The sequence below is a fragment of the Seriola lalandi genome, unplaced genomic scaffold (genome assembly GCF_002814215.2).
Source record: "Seriola lalandi dorsalis isolate HSWRI2012SDOR001 ecotype SW California unplaced genomic scaffold, Sedor1 jcf7180002054695, whole genome shotgun sequence".
NCBI lineage: Eukaryota > Metazoa > Chordata > Actinopteri > Carangiformes > Carangidae > Seriola > Seriola lalandi.
The window spans coordinates 242,542-250,212 of record NW_019525248.1 but is presented as its reverse complement, the minus strand read 5'-3'; positions in this window follow the sequence as shown (position 1 = coordinate 250,212).

The following is a 7,671-nucleotide window of genomic DNA, read 5'->3' as shown; positions in this document are numbered from 1 at the left end:
ACCTTCAATTCCACCCATTAATTATGCAGCTCGTCAGGCTGTAGCCGTACAGGCAGTGCTGAGGTATGGCCCATCGTCACAGTCCCACCTAGAAATACCTGGACCTTTGACGTACAACATACTGTCTGCCAAATTAACCACAAAATAAGACTATTTTTAATTCTCTTTCCCGCCGTCCCAGCCGTGCCACACACTAATGTTGATCCCACCTCCAGCTAATGCAGGTAAAAGGGTGTAAAAATGGCGGTTAACACATCACACCAGGGAAGCTGTGCTTGTTTATTTCTCGCGCTGTAAATAACTGTATCTTTTTGTTAGAGAAGCAGAGACTTTTAGCCAGTCTATTGCTCCCTTTGAAGAAATACAGTACTAGATTATTATTGGCTGCTGCTACTTTTCTTTATGCCTTATTGTGTTGAAGCAGAAGGTTTTTAAACATTAAGCAGAAAAACAGAATATGACACCAGGTTGAGACAGTATTTTATTATGTTTATAAAAAGATTATATAGTTAGTATTTATGGTGAAATGTTTTTTGTTCATTTAAATCCAAGGTTGATTTTGTGTTTTAGAGATTTTTGTTGCTTGGTGACAAAAGAGACAGTCAGATTAAATAACCAAGATGAACTGTGTTTTTCTTTTCTGATTCAGTTTACTGAGTAAATGCATCAGTCCTCTGGCCCAAAGCTTGACAACAACATTATGTGAGCAGATATACCCTCTGCACCTGCAGCCCCACCCAGGTAAAAACACCAGATGTAACATGCTGCAGTAGTTCCTCTGAAGTACCTCACTCCTGGCAGGTAAAACACCTGCCAGTCAGAGGACGGACCTCAGCAAAGGAGTGTAATTCAGAGGGTATGAGCAGCATAACACACACATTTCATAGAGTTGGAACAGCCTCTTCATACCAGATGAACACCACTTCTGACTGGGCCACACACAAGACAAACAACAGTATTGTTGGAATCCACTTTATTTCCTCATCGTAAAATATGTTATTTATGAAAATATCTGCTGCTGGTTGGTCTGAAGAAAACCATCATCGTATTTATGCATTGTTTCTCTCTGATTGAAAAATCCGAGGTCATCTCCAAAACACAACAGAGACATCCAGCCACGGTCAGATCCTTACAAGTGACAGCCGAAAAAAACCCGCCATTTTCTGTGACTATAAGATACAAAAGTAAAGGGAAGGGAGGTTGCTGTCTGTTTCAGAATCACAATACACACATTTACTTGGCAGCAAGTGCAAAGGAAGATGTGTCCTTGAATTGTGTTCCTCAATTCGAGTAAGTTTGCTGAGTAAAAAACAGGCCTTTAACATCATGTAGTAACAGTGATATTTCCACCATGATATGAAATCCACATGCGCTGTGTGGAAACCGACAGGATTTCTCTTCATCAGTGTCTATGATACACACGGTCCGTTGAAACGAGACAGCTAAATCCTTCTAAAATCGAAAATTTGATACTACAATACCTCATCTCCTCACCGAGTCATCACGTGCATTGTGCAATCACAAGTATGACCCTTCAGGTTTACTCGCTGAAGAGGAATTTCTGGGAGTAAGATGACACTTCTTATCAGATGAAACAAAAGAATCACGACAAATTTATAAATAGGTATGTATTTGTTTTGTTGTAAAAACATAAAGCTCATTGAAACAACATTGAAAGCTCTGCTATTTGCCCCATCTCTATCTGATGCTAACATGTGTATAGCGGGGAGATATGTATGCACATAATGTGTAAATACATTAAATCATTTCTTTAAGTGTAATAAAATATGCTGTACTGCAGCCAACCAGTAATTAATATATAAATATTATTAATCCAGGTTAAACTACATCCATTGTGGAGACATCTTGTCATGTCACAGCAGGAGAAGAAGAGGTGTACCTAATTACATTAGTGATGGCATCCCTGCAGCTGACACACCTGAGTTCAATGTATCCATCTACTGATTATATTAGTTGCACCTGTGCTTCTCCAGCTGTGACACATGTCTACAGTGAGAATTTACAGTGAATGGAAATGGTATGAATTATCAGTAATGATGTCAATTATGGCTTTCTTTGTTGTTTAATTAATACTGGGATCATATGCAAAACACTTTAGATGGGAAGGTGTGTCTGTGACATCAAAGGAATGTATGAGAATAATAGTTGCAGTTGGTTTTATAAGGAGTTTATTTATAAAGATCCAGAGGAGAAAAAAATAGACTCTGATGTCATATTTCAGCTTGGCATTAGTAGTAGAAAAAGAAAACAAATAACAGCAATTTAATCCTGTAAGAGTGCATAAGAGATCAAACACTGATAAGTCTAAATCACATGGATCGAGTTCAGAAATCTGTTTATTTAACTGTGCATGAATCACTGGAATAAATATTACATGTGAGTGAGCCTAGGTACATTTATTTTAAGATTTAGCTTCACAGGTGCTCAGTGGAGGTTTACACTTAATATTTTTTCTTTCTTCACACAGTGATAAAACACAAAAACACAACACTGAAGTCAGCTGTGATAAAAATGTAATAATAATATTAATAAAAATAATAAAAAACACAGACATCTCATCCTAAAACAGATGAATCACACAGCAGAAAGTGAACTTTGCGCATTATTTTTAGAAAGAGCAGTTCATCACTTCTCATGAGGCGTCTCTTCATCACACAGTTCCCGCATTGTTCTTATTGCAGGAACACAGAAGTAGCTGCCTCACAAAAAGGCGACAGCATCCCTGAGAAGAATGTAGTTTTACAGCTGCTAACGCAGACTGGGTAATGAGCAGGTTGCTTATTGACTGCATCTTTATCATGCTATGACAGGTAATGTAACGAAAGTAATTGCTGACATTCAAATATCCTATCATGTAAACAGCTGTTACATGCACATGCACACCTGTCTTCATACCACAGAGTTGCATCAGTTCAGTTGTCCTGTGGGAGACAGATGTGGGAGGATCACAAGATCCTGAGAAACTTTATTGACCCCAAATTCAACTCACATCTACGACTCAATAACACAAAGCCTCGCGGGTAATATAGACCACCATAATGGGTTTTAAGCTACTTTGCATGATGTGAAATACACTGTTAGGGCACCTGCTTTTACCCCGTGGTGTTTCTGCTGTGTCCCCCCCCCACAGCCTCGTGGGACTGAACTACACAATTTTACTACAAATGGGCAAGTTCAGTCCAAAAACATGGCTGCCATCAATCAACACCATGTCAAATAGTGGGCTTTAGCAGGATCACTCAAACTCCTCGATGTATCACACCAAGTTTTGTTAACATCCATACACAACTACTGTTCTCTGAAGTATCAACGATTTAAAGTGAGTTTTGACAAATAAATAATGCTGAAAAGTAATTGCAATACATATTTTTGAATACATGTGAGAAAAATTCTTCCCATGTCTGAGTGTAAATTCACCAACATGAGCCTTTGATATTATTGGGGAATACCAGTCAGCTTTGATTAAAGGCAATCAGACGTGAGTAGTCCTCGCTGATGGTCCTTCATGATGGTCTTGTCTTGTCTCCGTATTTTGTTAAAGCATTCGACTCTCTTGAACGTTCCTTTTTTTTATTCAAAGCTCTGAAAACACTTTTGCTTTCAGCCATACGCAATGTTTTATGAATACAAAGCTCCCTAATCCAAAATAAACTGGAACAGGAAATGTGTGTCCCAACCCCACAATATGTGGTTTCACATACCAAACAAACTATTTGAGGTGTGACGTTCCCCTACCAATCTTTTATTGTTTCCTTTTGCTGCTCGCGGCTTCAGTACAGGGCGATTGACCTGCTTCCTTCTGTTGAGTTCAACAAGGTTTGAACCCCCGAGTTGCCACGTGTGGTAAGTAAGTCAAATAGACTTATACAGCCTTTTTCAGGGATACCACTGCACCTTTTTGGTCCTATAGCCAGTGATTGTGTGCCTGAATGCATCTGCACACAGGGATCTTTAGGTTTAAATCAGCTTCACACAACGATGTTCACTGAATGAGACAATATGCTCATAACTTTTGATTTGTATCACACATCAACGGGCCATTTTTCCTCAGACATAAGAAACAATTTGCCTTATATTACTTTTTTCTTTGTCTTTAAAATGTTATCTGATTAATGTTCTCAGTGCTTTCCTCTAACTCTCAGTAACTGTCTTCCTGTTCCTCAACTTTGCTCTTTCTCCACGGTTGAACCTGTTGAACAATGAAGGCTTGTTCAGTGCTGAGCGATCGAAAGCACATAGATCGTGCAGCTGATAAATGACAAATGGTATTTGTTGATGACACTCTTATTTCCTGATGAAAAAGGCAACTTCAAACAAAATAGACATTTGGAATTACTTTGTGGGAAAAAAAATCTTATGACCTTTTTCGCAATACTTTTCATTTGAGATTTTGAAGGAAAATAAAAAGGTAAATAAAGGGATCACTGTTTTGTATGAAAACAAAATTCATGTTTTCTCTTTCTGTCCTTTTATATTGATGTACGCCTTGTCCTGCAACATAATCAAATTAGCATTACGTGTTGAAATAGACCTACTTGCCTTGTTTGTCAGCTCAAACGTATTATAAGTGTTTAAATATATTTCTGCCTTTCATGCATCAGATTGCTGATCACGTATTCAGATGCCTACGAAACTGAGCTGCTCCCATAATGGAAGATTTGAGATTCACCCAAGGGTGTGGTCTTCCTTTCTGCTCCTTCTGCAATACACTGAAACTCCATGACAAGCTTCAGTGACCAGGACAAAAAAAAAAAAAAGGTGTAAGTGTCCCTCAGCAGACGTGGGCCTCGTTGTTTAATTATTTTGATTATGTTTTGTACTGCGATTGGGGAGCACAGTGTTTCTGAACAGTAGTTTTGGGATTTGTCACATGAAGGGAAAGAGAAATTACATAATTATGTATCTGGACAGCTTTAATAATGTTCACATGCAGGCGTCTTAAAATCCTGTGCTTTTAATATTTCGAGCTGTGGGAATAGTTCCTTTTCATCTCTCCTCAACATAACTGTCCTTCACTACAGAGGCGGGGGAAGTTGAAAAAAAAAAAAAAGTGTTTTAAGTTTTCAGATAGAGAGGTTGTAAGGATTTCCATTTCATCCCTTTTTTAAGGCTGAATATGTTACCTCCAAAAAATCATTGCCATAGAGCCGACATACCTTGAAAATGTGCTGCACTCTGCCTTTGGCTAATGGTTATGAAATGTGCTCTTTTAGCTTTCCTTTCCATTTGACTAGCTAGTATTTAGATCATTTACAGTTGTTTTGTTAGTGTCTGTCCGTCTACTATCAATATTCAGATTGAAACCATTATGAATTACAATTTTATACGTTAAAATATAGTTTAATGACAATGTATCACATGAATTCCTCTATTTGTAAAAGCTGCGATGGTGGTTACTGCTACTCTGCTAAGCTAATTAGCACTAGCATAGTGGATTTAGCAACTAGCCTCTTTTAGTTATATAGAATAACAGTTGATTCACAAAATGGCTGTTTGGTTTTTTTTTTATTTCAATTACATTCAACAAATAGAGGATAAATTTTAGCAACGTTAGCCGTGGCTATCTCACCACTTGATAGCAAGCTTGCTTTACCTGTTTAGCTGACTGTTGGTGGAGTCTGGCCAACAATGCAAATGAAACATGTCACAACAATTATACATTTATGTAGCGTAATCATCTTTATATGCTGAAACAGAAATTAAAATTCAGCTAATGGTTTTTTAGATTTTTTTTTTTTGTACCCTTAAACAACATGCCAAAAATTAAGCTCACTTTATGAGAATATCAGTATCATCAGCTGCAACACGTGTCCCAACAGTAGATTAATTACTTTATTTATAGTCTGAGGGAATTTGAGAATTAATCAAATCACTGCTTTAGTTAGGCTCAAACTTTATTATCAAATATGCAAGTATAGAGCCAATTAAACATTTTTCACATTCACAATTTCACTATTGTGACTTGTTTGTTTATGAAAAGATTCATAGCATTTACAAGGACTACTGCTGCACACTTACTAATCAGTCTTTTATTGTTTTGTTCTTTTTCGCTGGCTGAAGAAAATGACAGGCTTGCATGTGTGGGTGGGGTACAGACAGGACAATGGAGCGTAACCACAGTCAAGCATGGTGACATCATTATCAGATAGAGGAGTGTAGTGTACCATATAATCTACAGAAATAGAACAACACTGTGTGGTATGTTATGTTGGTATTGGTATTCACATGCGCCATTTACAGAATCAGATATATGTGTAACAGGCCTGCAAAGAGGCTGTTGTTTCAGTGGTTTATGAAAACAAAGAACGAGCGACTGATGTTGACAAAGGATAGTTGTGACAGTGTCTTGGCACTGGTGCACACGCAGTATGCAACAGGGGAATTTCTGTGGAGAGGAATGAGTCTCTGAACAGGCCACAAATGCATGATGATCCACAAATAAAAACAAGATTTTACTAATGAATAAATGTCAGTGGTGTAAATTAAACTTCAATTTCAAGTTCATTCATCTAAAAACTTATTTTTGAAACGCTTCCTGTAATTATAGATGATAAAAATATTTGAAGCGAACACATTTTCTCATTTTGCTACCACACTAATTGAAAACATAATTGTAAAAAAACTGTGTTACTTGTGCTCTTATACCTGTTGTTTTGTAATAAATCACTGATATGCAGCAAAAATTTCTGCACGATACATATCTACTAAATTGTGCTCCACAGTTGACCTTGAACTAGAATGACAACGCCTCAGTAAAAGGGATGATAAGAGCGTCCCATTCAAAGTTTGCACAGGACCTCGCACCCCTCCTGCGATGACTCTGATTGCACAAATATGTGTAACGTGTGTATCCCCAGGTGCATGAGGAAAAACTAAATCCGGACGCTCCTTTACAAGCATTGCTCCATATTACTAATAGTAGTAGTAAATAGGAAACTTGGCAACAGCTACTTTTCCTGGGGTCGGTATTAAAACGCTGACAATGAAATGATGTCAAAACGACGATGACCCCGTGTGAGCAGGCCTCTTGCTGCAGGAGCCTGATGGGTGGAGTCCGGTCGTCGGGGAGATTCAGCTCACCTGGTTTGGCTGCACTATATAAACTGTTGGCAGTCAGCCAGGCTCTCTCTCTCTCCACTCTGGCATCCACTTTGTTTTGTTCGTCTTTAGATTAATTTCCTTTCCAGTTGTGTGCAATTAACTTATTTTTAAGTTATAACTCATGTGTGGTCTTCTCCCTCCTTTGTCCAGCCTTGAAAAGAAAATGAAAATAATCGGAACAATTTAAATAAATTAACAGGAAGAACAAAACAACAAAAACATCAAAAAAAAAAATCTCCAAGAACCTTTTTATCTTCTACTTAAAGATTCTTGTGATATAAAGATGAGATGTAAAGGATGGAGAACTGAGATGTGGACCTACATGTTGCTGAGTTTTTTTTACCCGATAGCATTAGTAATGTTGTCAGTAATACTGCCAGTGTCGGGCTGTGGCACTTGTGGATTTTAGACATTTTTAGAAAGGAAGAGACTGACCAGCTGAGAGTGACTTGTGACTTACACATAAACCGCCACCACAGCAGGTGATAATCAGGGTAATCACCTAGAATGCATTTAACTCAAAGCTTCCTGGAGCATTTAATGTGTTTA